Consider the following 15,512-nt stretch of genomic DNA (forward strand, 5'->3'; position numbering starts at 1 on the left):
ATTTCTCAGGAACTTTCCACGTTGAACAATTATTTCCACTGATAAGCTGAGGTGATCCACACTGTGTTTGAATAACACATCTCAGCTGAACCTCTCATTCTGAGTGACTTCTCTGATTGTCTGCTTTCATATGGCTCCTCTGCTCAGTTGAATTTACTCTTTAACAGCAACTGTAGGATCCATAATTTCCAGATTCAAGCCTAGCTTATTTGGTTTTAAAATCTGTCTCTCTGTCACTCTCTGTGTCTCAGTCTCTGTCTCTGTCTCTCTCTGTCTCTGGCTCTCTCTGTCTCTCTTTCTCTGTCTCTCTGCCTCTCTCTCTGTCTCACTCTCTCTGTCTCTGTCTCTTTCTCTGTCTCTCTCTCTCTCTGTCTCTGTCTCTGTCTCTCTCCCCCCCCCCACACCTTCTTCCCTCCCCCACTCTCTCTCTTTCTCTTCTCCTATCTAATTTTTCAGGATTCAGATTCTAGGTCCTCTCCTTAGGGACCTCAACTTGTGTTGTGGTTGGTTGGTAACCACATTCTCATCTTTGATCTATAATCACATAATTTACTTTTGTCCCAAAATCATAAAACAGTTCTGGAATCCATATCGCTCAAGTAATACTATAGCTTTTTACATTCAAAATGAGCAATGATTGTCTTAGGAATTAGAGTAACTTTATTTTAACACTCTGAACAGATTTATTCCCCAGACAAGTAAGCTGTCATGCCCTTATCTTTGCACATAGCAAGTACTTAATAAATGCTAGTTGAAGTTTTGCTCAATTGAATGGGAGGCAGGGGATGTTGAAGAAGGATGTTGTTCAAGGACTGGCTGATTTAAGATGACTCTGTAATACCTTACAACTATAATATTCTGTATTTCAGCTGAGCAAAGCAGGGCAAATTAGAAAGGAAGGAGTTTGAGTTATTTGTAAAAACTTAGAAGCATTACTCAGAACATATGAGATCAGAATCAGAGACAGACACATTATCAGTGCATCTAAAGTTAGAATTAGAGAGACATAATCAGTCAATATTCAAAGGCTAAAGTTATGTAGGCATAAGACTAGAGTCAGTTCACAGAGGTGAGTTATCTGGTCATGGCAGCTTTGAAGGTCTGCTCCCATTGGACCTATACTTCTGCATTTAATAGGTCTTCTACCGAAAAATCTCTTCTGAACTTAACAGAGGTCTTGGTCACCTTACCCTTTTTCAAAGTGAATGCGTTCACCTTCCTCCTAAATATTTCATTTTTATCCACTTGTAACTGCTCTAGGTAGAATTAATTCAGTTCCCAGGTGCACTGAAATCCCTTAACAATGGAACTTTGCCTTATCAATGGATTTATCTCACAAACTGCCTTACATAGTTTTCATAATTTTTACTGGAAGGCCTTTATAACTTTTACATGGAAAACTGTATTTAATAACAAAATTTAGGTGTATCTTTAAATATATTATCTCTTTTGATTCCCATAATGAACTTGTGAATTTAGTGCTATTATTACATTTTACAGATGAGAAAACTAACATTGAGAGATGTTAAACTACTTGTCCAGGGTCATAATAAGGTCTGAAGCAGGCTTCCATCTCAGTTCTTTTAAATTCCAAGTCTAGTATCTTATGTTCTGTGTCACTTAGCTTAATCATATAATTAAGCATTTTGTACAGTTAAAATAAGGTTTTTGAGCAGTCATTTATTTAGTCTTTCATCCCTTATGTGGAACCAATCTTTATAGTTCTTTTCTAGGCTCACAGCTCCCCCTATTGTAAAAGTACAAATTATGTGGAGGCGTTTTGTTAACTATGTCGGTTGAACTATTTCAGCTTAAAAACAAACAAACCAACCAACAAAACCCCCGACATGGTTTAAAATATATATTAAGAGGAAAATTAAATTATTTGGAACTCTATATATTTCTGAAAAATTGGCCATTTTTTGTTTTATTTTCTTCAATATCATTACATTTATATTGAGTCAACAGAGAGCCCAGGGTCTTTAATGACAGGACTCTTTTCTTGCCAAGAAATTTAAGCTCAAATACATAACTCAAATAGAGAGGCAGACTAACAGGATAGATGGCACAGAAGGCCAAACTTGGAGTTAAGAGGAATTTGACTTGAGATCTTGTCTCTGACACACATTAGCTATATTGCCTTGGGTGAGTCACAGATTTTAATCTTGCCGGTCTGCATCCATGGTGGAAGTTTTCATACTAGGAGTTACTCTACAAAGACAGATCACATATATGGAAAACCTGGAATAAGAAAAATTGGAAAACAAAAGCTATTTATTTGTCTGGAAATTTTGACTGTTTGAGAATCAGAGAGGTGTGTCCATTTGGCAACATGTTCCATTCCTGACAATTTACCTGTAAGCAGGCAAGGCAGTTAGTTCATCATTAAGATGTACACAATAAATCAGAGAACAAATAAGAGACTGCAGGGAAAAAAGGACTGGATTTTGAATTAAAGGATTTAGTTTTCAAATCTAAGCCCTGCCACCACCTAGCTGACTTTGGACAAAAGCCTTTGTGTTGTTATCAACAAAAAGAGGAAAAGTAGATTAGAGGATCTCTGATGTCTCTTCCAAATCTAAATCTATGATCCTACCAACCCCTCCTGGCAATGAGCATGAAAGAAAACCTGTGTATAATAGGTGTTCAGGCAAGTAAGTTAGAATTGAACACTGAGGTTCTGTCTACATGGATGAATTATAGCATACTCAAATTCTAAATAGAATGGTTTATTTAACCAATGTCTATGTTGCCTAATGCACATCTTCCTCTTAAACATAAACCAGGGTTTTTTTTAGCCATTACTCAAAAAATGGCTGTCTGTAATTTTGAAGTGAAATTAAAGGAAATGGAAGTCCTGAGTTGTGTTCCTCAAATCACTCATTATGTGGCTTTTGTGAATCGTGTAATTTCCCCCCTACCTATTTTATGAAGACACATGATATTTTTTGTCAATATCTGGAAAAGTGGCTTGAAGATTTCATTCAAATATGAAGTAATGTCATTTTTATATTTCCTTTATACCTCTTCCTCTTTTCCAGTTAAGTAGTATTAGTCATTGCAGTCTTTCATCTTAAGAAATACTTTATATTTCTTCTTGAAAATTCAGACAGAAATTTAGTGCTCTGTTCAGCACACTGCAAAAATAACTTAATGTGGAACTGATACTACAGCTCCTGTACTCATTCCAGGAAATTTGAAGTATTTCTCACAGGATATAAAACTATGTGTTTTTTTCTCCCCTTCCCATCATCTTGAACACAATTAATAGTTGTATTTCATGTTGTGTTGGCTCAGCTATACTGAAAATATATGGTCATTTAGCAAGTTTGATGCAAATTGACATATTAAGTTTATGTATTTAATGTTTGAGATCTAAGTATTAAAGATAATAAGAATTGAAACAGTTATATTCAGCTAAAAATCCAGGTCACTAGCTGACACCAGGCGTTAGTTTTTCTGTTAGGTTATCCTTATACAGGGAAGGCACAAGTCCTGTAGTTTATGGAGTTCTGGTCTTAGTGTCAGGAGGATCAGAATCCAAATTCTACCTCAGACATTTTATTAGCTATGTGTTAAGGGCAAGTCACACAGCTTCTCTAAGACTCAGTTTCTTTGTATATAAAAGAGGGATAATTATCTACCTACACAAAAGGTTATTGTGTGAATTAAAAGATATTTGAGATTGTGTGTGTGTGTGTGTGTGTGTGTGTGTGTGTGTGTATAAAATTTATTATGCCTCTCTTACATGTAAGGCACTCTACTAGGCATTGGTGTTGAAAGACAAAAGTCTAAGACTACCTCTTCCCTCAAAGAACATATACACATTAAATAACACTAGAATTAAAGACTACTTTGAGATAAGGGAACAGATGTTACATATTACCGCATAATTAATTGTCAAACCATACAAGAAAAGATTCAGAGAAGAGAATCCTTCAGAGTCATATGATCAGGGAAAACTTTTTTTGGAGAAAACTAAGATATGAAGTGATTTTTGAAAGATATGTAGGATTTGAATAAGTTGAGAAGAAGGGTTAGGGTCAGAAGCTATTGCTGCTACTACAGATAAATGAAATGATTTCCTGAAATGGAAGGAGCCAGGAAAATGCAAGATTTATGCTGGGGCCTGTGAGTAAACTAATTTGGCTAGAGCAAAGGATTTTAATAAGATGTAGACAAGCTCCCAGTGAACAGCACAAATTAAGAACTTGCCAGACCTGGGTATTTATCTTGCATTCCTTGCAGTAAAATATAAGTTCCTTGAGGGAAAGAACTGTCAGACTATTTCTTCCCCTTCTCTCTCTTGGTCTGTTCAGCATTGCTTACACATAAGAGCTGCTTAATAAATGCTTGTTGAAACAAGGTAGATGGTGGCACAATGGATAGAGTTCCGGACCTACATGAGGAAGACTTGTGCTCAAATCTGACCTCACTTACTAGCCCTGCAACTTTGGACAAGTTATTTATTTTATTAGTTTTACATGCAAAATCATGCAAAACATATTTTTTGTATTAGCCATATTGCCAAAAAAGTGATAAAAAATAAAGAAATAAAGTTATACTTCAATTTGTACTCAGAGTTCATCAGTTCTCTTTCTGGAGTTGGATAGCATTTTTTCATCATGAGTCCTTTGGAATTGCCATGGATCATTGTATTGATCAGTATAGCCAAGCCTTTAACTGCTGTTACTGTGTCCCATGATACCCTGGTTCTTCACACTCCCCTTTGCATCAGTTCCTATAGGTCTTCCCGTAATTTTTCTGAAACTATTCCCCTAATCATTTCTTATAGTGCAATAGTACTCCATCACAATTATATGTGACAACAGCATTCAGCTATTCCCAAACTGATGAGGATCCCCTCAGTTTCCAATTCTTTATGACCACAAAGTTGCTAAATATATTTTTGTACATATATGTCCTTTGCCTTTTTAAAAAAATCTCTTCAGGATACATACCTAGTAGAGGTATTGCCTTGTCGAAGGGTAAGCATAGTGTTATAGCCGTTTAGGCATAATTCCAAATTGCTCTCCAAAATGGTTCTCCAGAGTCAGTTTACAGCTCCACCAAGCATACATTAGTGTCCCAGTTTTCCCACATCCCCTGCAACATTTGTCATTTTTCTTTTCTGTTATATTAGCCAGTCTGATAAGTGTGAGGTGGTACCTCAGAGATGTGTCAATTTGCATTTCTCTATTCAATAATGATTTAGAATCTTTTTTTCATATGACCAGAGATAACTTTGATTTCTTCTTTGAAAACTGCTTAGCTTTAGACTACTTATCAATTGGTGAATGACTCATTTTTATAAATTTGACTCAGTTCCCTATATATTTAAAAATGAGGTTTTTATCAGAGAAACTTAATGTAAAACATTTTGATATTACTTCATTTCATTTCATACTTACATTCATTTTGGAAAAACTGTAGCTTCCCTGATTATCTCTTTTAATTAGGTCTATTTTTGCTTTCGCTTTGTCTGAGATCATGATTACTACTGCTGCCTTTTTTACTTCAGGTGAAAAATGATAAATTCACCTTTAGCTCTCTATTTGAATTATGCATTTGTCTTTCTGTTTCATATGTGTCTATTGTAAAGAAAACATACTGCTTGGATTCTGCTTTCATTTTATTGGTGAGCTTATCCCATTCACATTCACAGTTGTGATTAATGTGTATTTCCCTCCATTCTATTTTCTTAATGATTATCCTTCTCTCTTTTTATCCTACCTTTCCTCAAAAGTCTGTTTTGTTTCTGACTCTTGCTTCCCTTAATCTGCACTCCCTTTTATCATTCCTGTGCCCATCTCTTATCACTTTCTCCTTCTATTTCATGAGTCAGGCAGATGTATATACCAAATCGAGTGTTCTATATATTCTTCTGTCTTTGCAGTTCCAAAGAAAGTGAGGTTCAAGCATGTCCTGCCTCCATCACCAGCAGCCCCACATTTTACCCTCACTGTAAAAGATCTTCCTTACATTTTTCTTTTATGTGAGAAAAGTTTCCCCATTCTACCCTTTCCCTCCCCTTTCTTCCAGTACACTCCTCTTTCTTGCTCTCTCTTGGTTTTTTTTTAGGTGGAGATCATTCCAACATAATCAACTTACGTGTGTGCCCTCCATCTATGCTGATCCTAATAATGATTAAATTTTTAGGAGTTACAAGTCTCACCTTCCCATATAGGAATACAAAGTTTAAACATATTGAATTCCTTATGATGTCTCTTTCATGTTTATCTTTTAATGCTTTTTATTGAGTCTTTTGTTTGCATGTTGAATTTTCTATTCATCTTTTATCTTTTCATCAGCAATTCTTGAAAGCCCCCTATTTCATTAAATGCTTTCCCCCCCTGAAGAATCATACTCAGTTTTGGTAAGTAGGTTATTCTTGGTTGTATTCCTAGCTACATCGCCTTTCAAAATATCATATCCCAAGCCCCTTGTTCCTTTAACATGGAGAACAACTCTTTTAAACTCTGATTTCCTCAGTTTCTTCAACTATAAAATGGGGATATAATAGCACTTACCTTGCAGGGTTGTTCTAAGGACTAAATAAAATAATATTGGTAAAAGCTCTTAGCACATGCTAGGTACAATACAAATGCTTATTCCTTTCCCTTCCCCTTCCCTTAATGAATGCTTATTGAGCTGTATTAAAGTTTGGTCCGTGCTGATGCAAAGATTCTGCTGATGCTACCTCATCTGTCATCTATGGGAAATATCTGCCATCAGAATCTTTGGATATTTCACTATTAAGTAGTGGAATTAAGAATTATTATCTATTTAATTAGTCTTGAATTAACAATATTTTGTTAGTAGCAGCTAGATGATAGCAACCAACCAGAGGCCATTAGCATCACTGAAATAAAAATAGCAACTAAATGAAGCCAAGGAATTCTAGAAGGAGACTGGTGTAGCTGATAAAGAGCTAGCCTCAAAGCTGAGAAGACCTGGGTTCATAGCTTATCTCTGATATATACTGGATAGTATATATCATGATATATACTACATATACATACACATATATATATACACATGTATATATATATGTATATATGTGTGTGTACATATATATATGTATGTGTGTGTGTGTGTGTGTGTGTATATATATATATATATATATATATATATATATATATACACACACACACACACACACACATATGTATGATATACCCTGGGCTAGTCACTTAACCCTTTAGTTTTCTAGGCAAGTTTCTAAGACTATAAGTTACAGAGAAAATGACGATCTGTGTTGGTAGAGAAAGTTTCCTGACCTGACAGTTCCTTATATATAAAGAAAATCAGAGGTCTTGTTCCTATCCCATTTTATTATGTATTATAAATTTCTTAGTCAGTAGATTGAACTTTGGCATTGCTGGTAGAACTAGTTTAAAGAGTACTGAAGTAGAATAAAGAGTTCTAGGCCTCTCAGCTCTAGTCTTAGTTTTGCACGTCAACTAAAATATCATTTTCCCCATCTGTAAGATAAGAAGACTGAACTAGCTGAGTTCTAAGGTCACTTCCAGTTCTAATAGTCTGTATTTTTTCTTCTTGTGATAGCAGTCTCATTCAGCTTTGACATGTTTTATCAGCCTTAATTTCTGAGTAACACAAGCAGGCTAATTTAAAAACGGAAATCAATAGCACAAACAACTTCCTGCAGCTCATCTCTTCAAGAATATACCTTTTAGAGGAGGGAAGCTATCATTCAGGTGGTTAGATGCTTCTTTAAAGAGGACTTGGTTTACTGGTAAGTAAAAACCTCTGTGCTAAAATTTGCTTTTGCTACTCACTGAAGCAATAAAAATTATATATGAGTGCTTAATTTAGATAATAATTTGAGTTTATTGAAAATGAAGATAAGATTTGAATATCATCAGATCATGTGGATAGCTTTGAATTTCCTAAGAAAGGAGGCAAAAGTGAAGGAATCTGAGATTTTGGGTCAAAGAAGAAATTGGCCTTGCTTTTGTTAAAATTCAGTTTAAAAAATTGTTTCTTTCTAATTAATATCCATTTAATTGAACAAAACATCACCAATAGAAACTGATATTTAAGATGTCATCAAGTCACTGATTATCTTGACATATTACTGTTTGGCAATGTTTATTGTTTAAAGTATACATAAAGCTTCAGTGAGCTTCTAGTAAGTTGCCAAGCATGTTAAAATGTATGAAGGGAATCTATTAGATATGATTTTTAAGCTAAAAATTAAACTCACATTCACATTCCCTTAGGAAATACACGTAAAACCCTTTAAGACATAACAGTGCTGTCTTGCAACATGCATGCTTCCCATCTAGTCTTCTTTTTCTTCCTTTTTTCCTCCTCTTTAACAATTTCTTCCACAGGATTTCGTAATGGTGAGAACCACCTTTATAAGAAATACAAAGAATAATAAGAAAATCTGTCTTCACCTCTCTGAGGTACATTTCTGCTTCTTTATTTTTTTTAACGTGAGCTATTTTGTGTTTCTTTTCATTATTGCACACAATTTGAATGGCATTACTGTAGTGTCTTGAAAAGAACCTTACAATAAAGCCTCCTAGAGAGATTTTTAAACAAAAGGATTTTTCTCCCTAAAAGTAATGCAATTAGATAAATTAGCCACATTTACTATGTAAGTGTTTTTCATGATGAGAGTGATATTGTTTTGTTAGAAATGTTTAAAAAAGTTCTTTCATTTCATTATAGAGACACCAGCCTATAGTGGTTGATTCCATGAAACCTTTACCATCCTCCCAGTCCCTTCTTCACCTGAATTAGCATCATGTGAATCATTTAGGAAGATTTGTATAATTTTTCTTCCTGCAAATTAAGTGAAAATTAATAATTATGTTTGACTTTTTAAGGCAAGTCATTAGTCAACTTCTTAAGATAAAAAAGACTTACAAGTGCTACTCTGTTCTGTTTTGAAGTCAAAATCAAGACAGTAAAATATGAATCCACATATAGGACAAAATTTCATATTTTATTCTTGATTTAAGTAAATTAATAAGTATGTACATTAAATTTTCTTCAGGGTTCATAAAATATATTGAATTCCTTAGCAGTAGAATTCTACATATTAGAGAAGGTAATGATAAGGAAGGATGCTGCTAATACTGGAGAATGAGAAGCACCTGTCAGAAAAATTCCTCAGGGATCAAATGTTTTTTGCTGCCTCCTGGGCCAAGGCATCCACTCACTTACATGAATCATAAGGCTGTGGTAATCTTTCTTTCTTTGCTCTTACTTATCTTGAGGGATGAGCTTAAAATTTGATTTTCATTTCAAGGCTATTTCCTTAGCCCACTGCATATAAGAGCAGTCAAGGATAGTTAGGGCATGCATCTCTGTGTTCTAATACTTCCAAATAATCCTTTTTCCTTGGCTCCTGTACTTTACAGTTGAGGAAATAGGAAAAGAAACGTCAGCCCATTTTCCGAGTCATGAGCATACCAAGGATTAGAGAATAACAACAACACAAAACTCTTGAAGTAGGATCTCTAGGTAAACATAATATTCTTGAAAGTATTGTGATTATTGAAGTGGCATGCCTCTGTTTCCCCCAAGGCTCTCTAGCCTTAAGTGTCTTGGACTTTGTCACCACTAGTTGCACTCCAGAAAGTGGTTTTGTTATTTTCTTTTATCTAGCTATCTTCATCCTTCATAAATGGTCCCAGTGAAAATGAGGAGAAGGCAGAACTTTATTGATATGCAAAGCCTCAGCTCCAAAAGCCCAAGGCCTTGGAGTAAAGCAGGACTATTGGTTAAAGTTCCCTGCAGCTTAACATATCGTATCTAATTAAGTTCATCCTCCCATTTCAATCTACACTCCTAGAGCTCTAATTTTGTCCTTATCCTATATCTCAAACTTCCAGAAGAAGTTAGCAGTGTGATTTCTAGGATTTTAAATATACCCTGTGGGTAAGATTAAGTAATTTAAACTAAGACATCAATTAATTAATTAATTGGTTAATTCATTAATTAAACCATTCAAGCATGGCTTGCTTATATAGTTCATTCCTTGTAATTCCTTGCTCTATGATTACTAACCGCACTTTACTAAGTGAATATAACTTCTCTCTTCAAAAATATACCTTTAGTTTGAACATCTGAGAAGGTCCTGATGTAGTGGACAGAACAATTAACTGGTAGGTAGGGGATCTGAGGTCAAATTCTGAAGCTGCCCCTTTTTATCCATGTGTATTTGGGCAGATAATGAATTGAGCCTTGCTCTCTTTTACTCCAAAGACAAGGTTTGGACTAGATGAACACTAACTTCTCTTTCAGCTCTAGAGCTATGATTCAATAAAGTGACCATGACTTTAATAAAAAATGATGATGATGATGATAAGAATAATAGCTTAACATTTATATAGCACTTACTAGGTGCCAAGCATTGTGCTAAGAGCTTTACAACTATTATGTCATTTGATCCTTACATTAACTATGAGATACAGGTTTTGGTATTACCATCATCATTTTACAGATGTGGAAACTCAGATTAAGAAAAGTTAAGTGACTTCTCCAGGGTGACACAGCTACTAAGTGCCTAAGACCAGATCGGAACTCAGGATTTCCTGATTCCAGGTCTGTTGTTCTTTCCACCATACCACCTTACCCCAACTGCCCCCTCCCCGAAAAAGTCCTCAAGGAATCCTGAAGTAACTGAGTATATTGCCCTTAATCCAGGTGGTGGCAAAAGGAGTTGATTTCAATAAACATTTATTAAGTACCTACTATGTGCCAGGCACTGTAGAAATCTCTAGGAAGTAGTAGTTATAAGGTTTTCCCCAACACGCTGTGGGTGGTAGTCTCCACTATGGCATCCACTGAGATGCTAGAGATGGAAGCCTCCAACTGATACCACACTGTGGTCAGAGGCACTGCCCATGGATAATGAGAGAAAGGAAAGTTACAGGATGGGCTATCAAAAACTCTGATCCTCTACTCCATTCAAGGAAAATTTTCCACCTTAGATGCTGTTCCTTGTTCCTTAATAAAGAAGCCAATCTAAGAAATCAAATAAAGAGACAAGACAGGCTAACCTTTTTTTATGAGTAACAGATTAAGAAAGGTGATGTGCTTTGCCCCAGTTAATTTGTGGGAAAATGTCAGAAGGTGTTAGATAAGGATCAAATATTTTCTAATCCTGCCTGTCTCAGTCTATTCATAGCTCCTAAGAGACAGAGACTTGCTCATTTACCATACTCTTCCAAGGCAGAACTGGGACAAAAGATTACTTTTCATTTGTTGGGTTGTGAGGTAAGGCCAGTACCTTATTTTGGGCTAGTCCATTGGTTATCAGTCTATCCTCAAAAGACTACAGAAACAAAGTAAGGAAACAGAGAAAAAACACTTTGAGAAACTGGAATCGGGAGATGATTTCCAGGGTTAGACGAAAAAAAGGAAAGTAGTAGCAAGAGAAAGTAAGTATATCTAATATTACTTAGCTAGTGTTGATAGCTGTAGCCTAAGGAGCTATAAAAGTACGAGTTTTCATGCTTCTCTATAGAAAGATGTCTATGGTCTGGGCCTTTCAGAAAACAGCTCTCCCCACTCACATATGGCATAGGGACTTGGATCTATGATTAAACACAGGGTTAGCTATGTATGGTAAACAGAAGGTATATTGAGGGTTATTATTTTCACTTTATATGTGTATAACAAATTATTGTTTTGTCAAAATAGATCATCCAATTTGGTCCTAATAACTTCAGGAATTTTAAGTCATGAACAGTCATACATGTGCAAAATTTAGCATGAATAATGCTCCTTCTTCTAATACCTGTTTTTTTCCTTTTTTAATATTATAGCTCATTTCTATTTTAATTAGCCTCTTCCTTCTGGTGAGGGAGAAATGAATCATAAACTCAAAGCAAGATCTTAGAAGAAACAGTTCTCAAAAGAAGAATTGAAAACTATTAACAGCAATATGAAAGAATGATCTAATCACTAATAATAGAAATTCAAATCCAAACAACTGAAAAGTTTCACCTCTATACGTGCAAATTGGCAAAAATGACAAAGAATGGGAATAGTGTTGGAAGAGCTGTGAGGAAAATAGGCACATTAGTGCATTGATGATGGAACTTTGGGTCAGTTATGACAATTTTGAAAAGCAAGTTGGAATTATTCAAATAAAGTAAATAAAATGTCCGTAAGCTTTGACACAGAGATTCAAATACTAGTCTTATAACCCAAGGAGATTATTGACAAAAAGAAAGTCTCATATGCACCAAAATATTTATAGCAGCATTTTGGGGGGGACAATAGGAAGGGATCATTATATTTCATCCAAGACTATAATTTCATAGGTATAGAAAATGAGGAACATATATGATATATCCACGGTCACATAGGAAGTTGAAAACAGATGTATATAAAACTCATATCACACAATGATAGATAAGTGAGGAGACTAAGACATACTTAGCTTCTATAAATATGAATTGCCAACTAATTTATGGAATTATTAATTCTATAACTAATCAATTTGAATGATTTGATATCCAAATAAAGTAAATTCTCCTGGGAAGGGACACAAGGTTTGACTACCCACCCTCAATTTCTACATATGAATTAATTGTGACCTCCTCATTCAGAGGTAGAGGTGGCTATGAGTAACTGGTTCTCCCAGTTTGTGACTAAGGGAATGGGAATGCTAAGGGATCACTTTGGGTGAAAGGGGGACAAATGCATCCAATTGTTTGTTTTGTTTTCCCCAGTATTTACTAGGAAATAGCACAATAGCTGTAAGCAGGTAGCACTGTTTTAATAACACTTTAATGGGGTCTTGAGTACAGAGGTAAATGGAATGTATGAGGAGAAACAGAGGCAGACAGCATGGGGATGGGAAATGGTGTGGTGGAAGGTCAGAGGTAGTGGTGGGGAATGGAATGGCGAAGGGGAAGGACATAGAGAGTCACATATTACTGAGGATCTGAGTGGGATCACATGGGCAACATGAACCTATAGTAGGGAAAGAGTGCTGGGAGGGAGGGGTTGGGGCAGGATTTTAAGGTCAATTTTTATAGGTTTTTTGGGGGGACAGAGTAACTCTTATTAATAGCTCTTTAAGCTTAGTTTGTTAACATATCCACATCTTCTCAAAGTTATCAGTTACATCTTAGGGTAATTCATTAGGAAAATGTTTTGCTGGTGTACTGCAGATGCTTGGCACCTATCTGAGGTTTATAGATCAAGAGCAGTTAGCAAGACTAAAAGGTCATTCCATTACAGCCTAACTGGCTTCCGGAAGTCTGAAGTCAGGAAGACCTGAGTTCAAATACGACATCAAACACTTTCTAGCTGTGTGACCCTGGGCAAGTCATTTAACCCTGTTTGCCTTCCTATGTGACCTTGGAGAAGGAAATGGCAAACCACTCCAGCATCTTTGCCAAGGAAACCGCAAGAGATGGTCACAAAGAGTTGGACAGGACTGAAATGACTGAACAACAACAATTAGGCTATGGCCTTAATTTATGGGATGGTTCCCACTGGTTCTTATACTCCTATAATTTATAAGACAGTTTTCAAGCTAATGTTATGATCTCTTAATTAGTAGGACAGTTTTAAGTGACTTCTAGGTTTTCCTTTGCACTCTTACTTCCTGTTATTAATTTATACTAGTTACTTATAAACTTACTGTACTAACTTGGGAGGGTCAGGGGATGAGAATAAGATATGATTTCGACACAAATAGGTTAAAGTAACTGGTCTAGACAAACAATACCCTAGGATTTTGAAAGAAATGCCAATCTTTCGTGTGATCATAGGATTATAGATATAGAGAGGTAATGGAATATAACATTAGTAGTTTTCCATTCATCTTTTGAGAACCATTTGCACATGTCCTTTGACTACATTCAATAGGGAGTGCCTCCTGGTGTTATATATTTGTTTTAATTTCCAACTTATCTTGAATAATAGCCCCTTATTTGATATACTTGCTACAGAGATGTTTCTTAATAGACACTTTTCCGTTATCCTAGTTGCATTGATTTTCTCGTGCAAAAGCTCTTTAATTTATTTTGTATATTTATATAATTGTATATTTTTATACATTTAAAAGGAATAGCAAGTTGAAAACAATAAATTTGCAGTTTCATGTTAAAAAAAACTCTACGTTATCCTTTGCAATCCCCTCTACCTTTTGTTTGGTTAAGAATTTTCCCTAACTATAGTTATAAAATGTACATGACTTTTTAATGGTGTGAGATTTTATAATCTGGTTAAAGCATCATGAGATTTTAATAAAACAGGTAGGAAATTACTTTATGATATCTTTGTAGGTAGGATGGAGAAAAGTGGGCTAGATAGTATAGTTAGATAGACTCAGGAACTACTTTAATGACCAGATTCAAAAACGAGTAATTAGTGGATTAATGCCTACTCAAGAGAAGTATTTTGGTGCTCCCTAGGAAGCCATCATTGACCCTCTTTTTTGACATTTTTATTGATGAATTGGAATAATCACTTGTCACATTTGTAGATAATATAGATATGGGAAAGATTGCTAACATTATATGACAGAGTCAAAATCCAAAAGGATCTCAAGAAACCAGAAAAATGGGCTAAATTTAGGTAAGGGAAAACTTTCTAACAATTAAAGCAGTACTAAAGAGAAATGGTATGACTCAGATAATAGTAGGTTTTCATTCTCTGCAGATATTTAGGCAGAGGTGAAATGGTTATATATTAACTGTATTATAGAGCATATTCTTGGCTAAACATAAATTAAAATTGATGACTTCTAATGCCTCTTCAAAAATCTTGGATGCATGATTCTGTGAGAAGGAAAGGTGGGATGATGAACCAATTGAAAGTCTATGCCAAGTAAGATAAATTTGTGCTATATGAGTGAATATGTCACTTAACTGGAATATTTGGTTTTTCATATCAGATTTCCCCTTAATAGTAGTTTATATTTATACTTTCAGGTTTACTCTTTTTGCAGACATTATGATGATACAATTGGGTAGTCTCAAAGACTCAAATGTAAAGTTAGTGGAAACAATTCCTAATTGTATCAAAGTAGCAGAATATAAAGCAAATCCACATAAATCTTCAGCATTCTTATATACAACCCTTCAAGAAAAGATAGTAAGAGATAAAATACCTAGGAGTATACCTGCCAAAACAAACCTCCAAAAATATATAAACAAAATTTAAAATAAACCTTTTTCTACAAATAAAATTAGATTTAAATAATTGGAGAAATATTAATTGATCATGGGTAGGCAGGGGCAAAATAATAAAAATGACAATTTTACATAACGAATTTAGATATTCAATGCCATCTCAATCAAATTACCAAAATGTTTTAACTGAATTAGAAAAATTATTAAAATTCGTTTGGTAGACCAAAAACTCAAGAATATCAAAGGAACTAATGAAAAAAATATGTAAAGGAAGGAAGTTTAGCAGTACCAGATTTTAACTATATTATAAGGCAGCAATTATCAAAATTATCTGGCACTGGCTACAAAATAGAAAGGCAGATCAAAGGAATAGAGTTG

Source organism: Trichosurus vulpecula, chromosome 4 (genome assembly GCF_011100635.1).
Source record: "Trichosurus vulpecula isolate mTriVul1 chromosome 4, mTriVul1.pri, whole genome shotgun sequence".
Taxonomy (NCBI): Eukaryota; Metazoa; Chordata; class Mammalia; order Diprotodontia; family Phalangeridae; genus Trichosurus; species Trichosurus vulpecula.